Source organism: Heterodontus francisci, unplaced genomic scaffold (assembly GCF_036365525.1).
Source record: "Heterodontus francisci isolate sHetFra1 unplaced genomic scaffold, sHetFra1.hap1 HAP1_SCAFFOLD_43, whole genome shotgun sequence".
Classification (NCBI taxonomy): Eukaryota; Metazoa; Chordata; class Chondrichthyes; order Heterodontiformes; family Heterodontidae; genus Heterodontus; species Heterodontus francisci.
The window spans coordinates 7,992,949-8,003,502 of NW_027141852.1; the positions used below are offsets into that span (position 1 = coordinate 7,992,949).

Consider the following 10,554-nt stretch of genomic DNA (forward strand, 5'->3'; position numbering starts at 1 on the left):
GATGACATTTTGACTGCTTTCCTTTTTCTGGAAGCTCTGAGCGCTGGTTTTCTTGGGCAGCAGCACGGCCTAGATATTAGGCAGCACCCCGCCCTGTGCGACGATCACTCCTCCCAGCAGCTTGTTGAGCTCCTCGTCGTTGCGGACGGCCAGCTGGAGGTGTCTGGGGATGATGCGGGTCTTCTTGTTGTCCCGGGCCGCGTTACCACCCAGCTCGAGGATTTCAGCGGTCAGATACTCGAGCACAGCAGCCAGATAGACCGGGGCTCCCGCACCCACACGCTCAGCATAGTTGCCTTTTCTCAGGAGCCTGTGAACACGGCCCACCGGGAACTGCAGTCCAGCCTGGGAGGAGCGAGACTTGGCCTTGGACCGAGCTTTTCCGCTGGTCTTTCCTCTTCCAGACATTTCCACAATCTCACAAATACTTTCACAAAGAATGGATAACTACCTCAGCATTAAGCATCCACATGGGGTAGACAGGATGGTCAAGCAGTCTGAAATGGTGCATTCAGATCACAACGCTCTCTGGAGGGGTGGGTTTAAATCCCACTTCTGACAAGTTGTGCTTTGACATGACTACAGGCATTTGGGAGCAGTGGTGAAAAACACAGAGCATGAAAGAATTTTGACAAGCAAAATCAAAACGAATTTAAAGATATTTCTTCAATATATGGGAGTAAGAGGCAACAGAGGAAAAAGTAGGGCCCATCAAAGAACTAAAAAGTAACCTATGTGTCAGGGTTGAAGATGTTGGTATGTTTGTTAATGAATACTTTACTGTCTTCACAAATGAGGGGGTGATGCAGACATTATAATTAAGGAGAAGGAGTGTGAAGCATTGGACATGATAAACTGAGGGGGAGAAGAAGTATAAATGGGATGAGCAACCTTGAAAGTGGATAAATCATCAAGGCCGGATGAAATGTACCCCAGGCTGTTAAAAGAAGCCAGTGAGGAAATAGTGGAAGGTCTGACCATCAGTTTCCAATCCCTCACTGGATACAGGTGTGATGTCAGAGGATTGGAGGTCTCTGCAATAAAAGCAAAATTCTGCAGATGCTGGAAATCTGAAATAAAAACTATTAGTGCTGGAAATACACAGCAGGTCTGGCAGCATCTGTGGAGAGAGAAGCAAAGTTAACATATCTGTTCTGATGAAAAGTCACTGACCTGAAATGTTAACTTTGCTTCTCTCTCCACAGATGCTGCCAGATCTGCTGTGTATTTGCAGTCCATTTTGTTTTTATTGCTAACATTGCACCATTGTTGAAAAAGGAAGCAGGAGATAGACCGAATAATTAAAGACCAGTCAGCCGAACCTCAATAGTGGGTGAATTATTGGAATTAATTCTGAGAGACAGTTTAAACTGTCACTTAGAAAGGCTCAGATTAATCAAGTATCATCAGCATGGATTTGTTAAGGGAAGCTCCTGTCTGACTATCTTGAGTGAATTTTTTGAAGAAGTAACAATGAGGATTGTGAGGATAGTGCAGTTGATGTGGTCTACATGGATTTTAGCAAGACTTTTGACAAGGTCCCACATGGCAAACTGGTTAAAAAAACATAAAAGCACATGGGATCCAGGGGAATGTAGCAAACTGGACATAAAATAGACTCGGTGGCAGGAAGCAAAAAGGAATTGGGTACGGGTGTTTGTGCAACTGGAGGTCTGTTTCAAGTGGTGTTCCACAGGGCTCAGAACTAGGTTCCCTGCTTTTTGTGGTGTATATTAATGATTTGGACATGAATGTAGAGGGCATAATCAAGACGATTGCAGATGACATGAAAATTGTCCGTGTTGCTGATAGCGAGGAGGATAGCTGTACGCTGCAGGAAGATATCAATAGACTGGTCAGGTGGGGAGAATAGTGGCAAATGGAATTCAAATTGGACAAGGGTGAGGTGATGCATTTGGGAGGTCAAAAAAGGCAAAGGAATACACAATTAATGGGAGAACACTGAACGGTGCAGAGGAAGTGAGGGACGTTGGAGCGAATGTCCACAGATCCCTGAAGGTAGCAGGAGAGGTCAATAAGGTGGTTCAGCAGGTATATGGAATCCTTTCCTTTATTAGCTGAGGTATAGAATATAAGGGTGACCTGGGTGTCCATGTCAATAAGTCACTGAAAGCTAACATGCAGGTGCAGCACTCAATTAGGAAAGCTAATAGTATGTTAGCCTTTATCACAAGACGATTTGAGTACAGGAGTAGTGAATTCTTGCTTCAATTGTACAGAAACTTGGTTAGACCGCACTTGGAATACAGTTTTGGTCTCCTTACCTTAGGAAGGATATTATTGCCGTGGAGGGAGTTCAACGAAGGTTCATCAGACCTCTTCCAGGGATGGTGGGACTGTTGTATGAAGAAAGGTTGGAGAAACTGGGGCTGTATTCTCTAGAGTTTATGAAGAATGGGAGGTGATCTCATTGAAACCTACAAAATACTTAAACGACATTCAGGGTAGATGCAGCTAAGATCCCTGGTTGGGGAGCCGAGAACCAAGGGAAGGAATTTCAAAATAAGGGAGTAGCCGCTTAGGACAGAGATGAGGAGAAATTTCTTTACTCAGAGGTTTGTGAATCTTTGGAATTCTCTACCCCAGAGGGCTGTGGAAGCTCAGTCATTGAATATGTTTAAAGCAGAGATTGACAGATTTCTAAATACAAATGACATAAGGGAATATGAGGAAAGTGTGGGGAAAAGGGCATTGAAGTGGACGATCAGCCATGATCATATTGAATGGTGGGGCAGGCTCGATGGGCTGAATGGCCGACTCCTGCTCCTATGTTCCTATGTTCCTAACTCCACATGATCAGCGAGGCACAGCCTCAGGCCGACTTGGTGGGTGGTGCAAACAGATATTACTGCTTCTGATCTTCACCAGAACAGAGTGAGATGTAACATTGAACATCAATCAGACTGTGAGAGAATACAACAGAATAAAACACATGGAGAGACACTGTGGAATAACAAATAGATTTGATTGGAATGTTGAATTCTGATTGGAATGGATAAAACAGCAGATTAAATTGGGATTCTCATTGATCTGGGACAGAAAAGAGAAACTGATGGAAGGAAGGGAAGAAGAAAGAAAAGAAAGGATGGAACTGTTCACTTTTTTCAGTTTTTTCACTCACCCATCAAAGCTGGATAAAAAAAGTTGCAAATAACAGAGAATTTCACCAGAAAGGGAGATTAAGTGCTGTCGAAACCTTGGATCGAAGGATGCCCCAACAGATCACCTGTTTAACTGTCTCCTCACTGGGGGATTTCAAGCAGTGAGTAATATTATTCTCTACGTTTGTTAAATGAACCCAGAACTGTCACTTGGAGTTAATATCTGTGTTCCGACTCCTGAATTATAAAATTGTGACTTTATCAATATTTTCTGGACACACTTCCAGCTGAAAGAACTAAGAACTCTTTTCTAATTTACACAATACTGTATACACACTCATCAAGCCTCCTAAGCTAGCATCCTTGGTGCTGCTCTCTCTTCTCCCAAATCTCATCTCATTTGACTGTTACATCATCACTCTGACAGTGGGAAGGGTTGATCCCACTGTCTTCAGCATTAACCCTTTACACCCTTATCCTACACTGTCAGTCAGAATAAAATGGTGAGAGGGTACTTCCTTCATTTATCGAAAAAAAAGCTGCTCCCAGTTGAAAATCAACTCAAACCCATCAGCGAGAGAGAGAGACTGTCAGAGAACTTCCTGCATCCAGTCCTGACCCTGTCACACTCAGCAGCTGCTCGCCCAGACCCCACTCTCCTCAACACTGAACATTGTTACCGAGACACTTCAAATACTGTTGAGAAAAGGCAGGAAAGGTCAAAGTTCACAGCTGTTTTGAATAGAACAAAGTTTATTATCTTCTCACCGTTTCTCGGTAACCACATGAGACAATGGTTTTCTTATTTGGTTCCTTTAATTTTTCTTGTTCCTGACTGAGAAATATTCCAAACCTCAGATCAACCCTCCCACTTGTGTCGTGTCCCAGTCTCAGTTGCAAGCAACACATAATGACACACACACTTTGAAACAGACAACACGGTCACACTTTCCTTCAGTGAGATTAGGGTCGAGCTTTTTTTCCAGGTCGAATGCAACTGTGAACAAATTTGTATCAAAGAAGTTGCCTTTGAAATATCAGCACTGAATTTCTGTACGAGGAGGAAGAGCCATTCCAAACTCACATCCTTCACAAAGGCTGTTTTCTCCTGTGAATGAAATTCATCATGTAATTTGAATTCTAAGTTAAAGTTCACAAGACACAGACATAAATGTTGATACGGAAACTTCTCAAGCATATTGCAAATATAAAATAAGGTTCTGCTGGGAATCGAACCCAGGATCTCCTGTTTACAAGACACGTACTTTAACAAACTACACAAGTGCTGTTGCAATTGAAATCTGAGGTGGTTACTATTTATTCTCATCCCACTTCTCCACAGGTCACAACAAAAATTTTAACTTTTCCCACTTACTGATACAGTCAATCATATGCTCTATTTTTCCCAGAATAGGAGACACTTAATGAACAACAAAATTATCAGTTTCTTATAGAACAAGTTTTCACTAATCATGAAGTAAAGCATAAACACACAGGTGGAAATTTTAAAAGTTCCCTTTTTACCTTAACCAACATTTAAAGTCCCTTTCTTACCTCAGCTGAACACACGCACACACACATACTGAAAAAAAAGGGATTTTTCTATACAATTCAGGGCTCTGTTAAAGACAAAAAAAAAACACTTGGACTGATTACTTGCTCATTTCTGAAGAAAACAGCAGATGAGATATGTTGTTCCAAAATTGACATGCAGTCTAATTTCCGAGTACATGTACACAGGTCACTCGGTTCTTTTAGAAGAGTTTATTTAGAGGCGGGGTTGAGAATTAATTTTAGCAGGCTTTCTTCAAAGACAGAATATGAGACGAATTGACATAGTGAACTTCTCAGAGTCTTTTCAAGATTTGCTGCAAAACAAGGTGGGTTGCGGTCTTCTCTCATTCCTTGACACTTCTTCTGGCTAACTTTATCAGCTGCTCACTCCAGAAGGTAAAACACAATGACTGCTCCAAATAAAAGCTTGCGATTTTTCTGCCCTCTTTGGTGCGTGCTGCTGCTGCCGGGCTTGTCCAATCAAGAGGCACGACTGACTTCTCTGTCCACATTTCCCCGTTACCAGGGCTTCTGTTCTACAGTTAGCTTGAGTTGTGACAACTTGTCAACATAGTTGTCAAATTAATACTTTCAGTGCCCTCTTGAAAAATAACTGGTCTTACATTTATTCAGTTTGATTATAATTTCCTCAACAAAATAAAATTCACAAAAAAAAATTCAAAGTCCCTTCCAGAACATCATGTACTTTCCCTGAGCTATAGGTTATAGCAAGTCTCTCTGGCTGTGTTTTTTTCTGTTGATTTTGCACTCAGGTTCTTTCTGAATCCATGTGTTTGCAGTTCTTTGTGCGTGAGAGACATGGAGAATTGCTTAAAGATTTCCCAACAAATTATTCATATCCCCGTCTTTCTCCGAACTTTGTACAAACACATTAATGTGGGAATCACACACACCAGGCCGTCAAACCTCTCCGCTAAACATTGAAAGGTGACAGTGTTTATTGTGACGGGGTTCCATTTATTCAGACACATCTGGTATGAAGGTAATAGTGATCAAGATGTGATTCACACATGTAATGTATTTGTATATTATGTTCATGAGGTAATGATGTAAATAAACACGTCCTTGCAGAGAAAATTGTGATGAGGATGAGATAAAAGTCCGAAAATATTGGCAGCAAACAGCAGCAGGGACGGCAGTGAACAATATCAGCCAGCTCCTGGTGAGCTACCTGCTCGGATGATGGAGATTTTGGGTGGATTGTGTGAAGCCTGGGCCACAGACTGTCTCCTCAGTTGAATGAGATGCCGCAGGGTCTCAGTGTGCATCCGATTCAAAGTGATATTTTGGGAAAATATGGCTACACCCATGGGATACATGGCTCGGAACATATGAGAGGGCTCGAGAACCATTCAGTTCATATATTGAAAGAATTGAAATGTTTTTCAGAGCTAATAACATATTGGAATGTGAAGATGAAAATATAGAGGTCAAGACTCTGAATAAAGCAATTCTTGAGGGCAAGAAAGCAATTTTGCTAATGGAAATTAGCCTGGAAGTGTATGACCAGCTGACAAAGCTTCCTGCTCCCATCAAGGCAAAAGATGTGCCATTCAAAACAATCATCACCAAGTTAGAGGAACATTTCAACCCTAAGCCACTAGAGATCACGGCAAGCTAGAAATTTGGAACCAGAAAGCAGAAAAGTAGTGAATCAGTTGGTGAGTACATTGTGACACTGAAGAATTTATCACTGCATTGCAGCTTTGGCACATTCTTAGACGGTACATTATGAGACAGATTTGTGCTTATATTGGTGAATGAGAAAAGATACGAAACACACAAAATCCGACATTTGAGCTAGCGTGTCAGATTGCTCTTTCCATGGAGATAGCATCAAAGAATGCTCCGGAATTTCATCCTGTGCCAGTGATAGTAACACACTTCAGGGGAGCTTTAAAAAAAACTGGAAAATGGGCTTTCAAATGGCAGATAGTATTTACACAGAGAATTGTGAAGTGATACAATTTGGGAGGAAGAATAAGGAGAGGCCATATAAATGAAATGTTACAATTCTAAAGTGGGTGCAAGAACAAAGAGACAATGTACACCAATCTTAGAAGGTTTGAAAAGGCTGCTAAGAGAAAACAGGACACTTGGCTTTATTAATAGAGACATAGAGTAAAAGCAAATAAGTTATGATAAACCTTTATAAAATACTGGGTCTGAATGGCCTACTCCTGTACCTCCACAGAAAGCTTCCATTCCAGGTTTACACACACTCGTCAGGATCACTCTCCACAGATCCCACCACTCCATGCAAGGATATCTCCCTCACGATCAGATCACAGGTCCTTAGTCCTACCACATCCAGTCATGAATGATGGTGGACAGATGAGATGAGGAGGCTCCAAAAACATCCCCATCCTCAATGATGCTGGAGCCAAAGCTGAAGCATATCTAACAATCTTCTGTCAGAAATTGCTCAGTGGATGATTCATCTCGGCCTCCTGAGGTCCCCAGCATCACAGTTTCCAGTCTTCAGCCAATTCGATTCACTCCACATGATAGCAAGAAACAGATGAAGGCACTTGATACAGCAAAAACTATGGGCCCTAACAACATTCCGGCTCTGGTACTGAAGACTTGTGCTCCAGAACTAGCTGCACTCTCAGCCAAGCTGTTCCAGTAGAGCTGCAACACAGGCATCTACTGGACAATGTGGAAAATTGCCCAAGTGTGCCCTCTCCATAAAAAAAATCAGGACAAATGCAATCTGACCAATTGCCGCCCCATCAGTCTACTATCAATCATCAGCAAAGTGATGGAAGATGTCATCAACAGTGCGATCAAGCACCGCACACTTAGCAATAATCTGATCATCGATGCTCAGTTTAGATCTGCCACGGTCTCTCGGCTCCAAGCAAACACTAGCAGGTAGAGTATAATGTGGGAAAATGTGAGGTTATCCACTTTGGTAGGAATAATGGAAAAGAAAAATATTACTTAAATTGCAAGAGACTACAGAATGCTACGGTGCAGAAGGATCTGGATGTCCTTGTACATGAATCACTAAAAGTTGGCATGCAGGTAGAGCAAATAATTAGGAAGGCAAATGGAATGTTACCTTTTATTTCAAGGGAATGGTGGACAAAAGTAGAGAAGTCTTGCTGCAAATGTACAGGGGTGTTGGTGAAAACACACCTGGAGTACCGTGTACAGTTTTGGTTTCCTTATTTAAGGAGGGATATCCTTGCAGTGGAGGCAGTTCAGAGAAGGTTCACTGGATTGATTCCTGTGATGAAGGGGTTGTCTTATGAGGAGAGTTGAGCAGGCTGGACCTGTACTCATTGGAACTGAGAAAAAATGATAGGTGATCGTATTGAGACATATAAAATTCTGAGGTGGCTTGACGGGGTAGATGCTGAGAGGATGTTTCCCCTCATGGTGGAATCTAGAACTCAGGGACACGGTTTCAGAATTAGGGGTTTTCCATTTAAGAAGGAAATGAGGCCGAATTTCTTCTCTCAGAGATTCATTAATCTTTGGAATTCTCTAGCGCAGAGAGCAATAGAGGCTGGATCATTGAATGTCTTCAAGACTGAGTTCGACAGACTTTTATCTACCAGGAAGTCAAGGGTTATGGGGAGCAGGAAGAAAGTGGGAGTGAGGCCATGATCAGGTCAGCCATGATCCTATTGAATGGCGGAGCAGGCTCGAGGGGCAAAATGGCCTACTCCTGCTACTATTTCTTCTGTTCTTCTGTTCTTATAACCTCATTGCAGATTGGTTCAAACAGAGACGAATGAGTGGAATTCCAGAGGAGAGGTGAGAGTGATTGCCCTTGAGTGAGTGTGGCATCAAGGATCACTAGCAAAATTGAAGTCAATTGGAATCGGGGGTAAACTCTCCACTTGGTGGAGTCGTACCTCGCACAAAGCAAGATGGTTGTGGTTAGTGGAGGCCAATCATCTCAGCCCAGGACATTGCCTCAGGAGTTTCTCAGGGTAGTGTCCTAGGTCCAGACATCCTCAGCTGTTTCATTGTTGACTCAGAAGAGTCAGAAGCGGGAATGTTCCCTGCTGATTCACAATTCCTCAGATACTGAAGCAGTCTGTGCCCACAAGCAGCAAGACCTATACAACATTCTCAGCTGATAAGTGACAAGCAACCTTCTGGCCACACAAGTGCTAAGCAGTGAACATCTCTAATGAGAGAAAATCAAACCATCCACCTTTTGATATTCAGCAGCATTACCATCGCTGAATCCCTCACCATAAACATCTTGGGGGTTACCTTTGACCAGAAACTAAACTGGACCAGTCACATCTATGCTGCGGCCATAAGCGTAGGTCAGAGATTGGGAATTCTGCAGCAAGTATCTCACCTCCTGATACACCAAAACCTGTCCACTATCTACAAGGCACAAGTCAGGAGTGTGATGGAATACACCTCACTCAACAACACTCAAGAAGCTCAACACCATCCAGGACAAAGCATCCCACTTGATCAGAACCTAACACACCACCTTAAACATTCACTTCCTCCACCACCAGTACACAGTGGCTGCAGTGTGTACCATCTCCATATGAACTGCAGTAACTTGCCAAGTATCCTTCAACAGCACCTTCCAAGCCCGTGACCACTACCACCTCGAAGGACAAGGACAGCAGATGCATGGGAACTCACTACCTGCAGTTTCCCCTTCAAGTCACTCACCATCCTGACATGGAACTATATCGCCATTTCTTCGCTATTGTTGGGTCACAATCCTGGAACTCCCTCCCCAATAGCACTGTGGGTGTTCCTACACCATATGGACTGCATTGGTTCAAGAAGACAGCTCACCACTACATTCTCAAGGGCAATTAGGGATGGGTAATAAATGCTAGACTTATCAGCGATACTCGCGCCCAAGAATGAATAAAAAGCAAATTATTCTCCACAGATTCCCCACAATCCAGGCTTGGACATTTACTTCAGGAGCACAGAGCTTTATATAACTACAACATGAGTTCCAATCTTCAGATTCCATTAGCCTTTCACATTATTTTCTCCCAGTCCACTAGCTTTTAGTGATTCAGCACTCGGGTCTCTGCTTCTCCAGTTTCTAACATCTCACCACTTATAAAAAACACTCTGATCTATCTTTCGTAGGTACTAGATGACCCCTCATTTTAAACTCCATCTGCCAAAGCATTGTTCACTCACTTAATCTATCAAGAAGATTTGAAAATAAATTTCTTGCCAAAGGATAATGTTCTGCTTCTGCTCCCTCGCCGTTTGTTTTTCCCGTCAGTCTTTCATTTGGTGTAAATCCAGAGAAAGTAAAGATGGAAGGAAGGGAGGGAGGGAAAAATCTTCCTCCTTTTCGTGATCCCAATTTAATCTTCATTCCAGTCCAATTTGGGTGAAGAATTCCAATTGTCTGTCTCAATTTTAATTAAGTATAAACAATTCTGGAATCACCTTCTAGATATTGACAAGAACAGGTTTCCAGGCCGACTAAACACAAAACTTCCCCCCCTGGAAACAACAATGCACTAGACAGTTCGCAAACTAACAACAAGGATGGGATTTGAACCCACGCGTGCGAAGCACAATGGATTAGCAATCCATCATGTTAACCTCTCCGCCACCTTGTCAACTGTTTTGGCGTTCTGGTCACTTTCAGCTCAGATCCTGACTGTGCAGCCAGATGTGCAATGATGGAAATGTAGCTTCTGTAAGTAAATGAAATTTCCATCACATCAGGTCATGGCCTGTTGGGAATGGAGCGGTGTGAAACATTCCAGACCATGTCCAACACGTTTCTACTCAATGTGAAAACTCACCACGGAAAGACTGGAACATACAAACATTTGATCACACCATGATTAACATCACTCAGACATCTGAACCATTAGGTCACTGACGA

The 10,554-nt window shown here is 42.6% G+C and overlaps 1 non-coding gene across 1 annotated transcript; it reads right to left on the bottom strand.

Moving 5' to 3' along the window:
• Positions 1–10,200: 10,200 nt before the first annotated feature.
• On the bottom strand, positions 10,201–10,282 carry trnas-gcu (transfer RNA serine (anticodon GCU)). The gene has a single exon. It is a non-coding gene; the product is annotated as a tRNA-Ser (tRNA).
• Between the last annotated feature and the right edge of the window lie 272 nt (positions 10,283–10,554).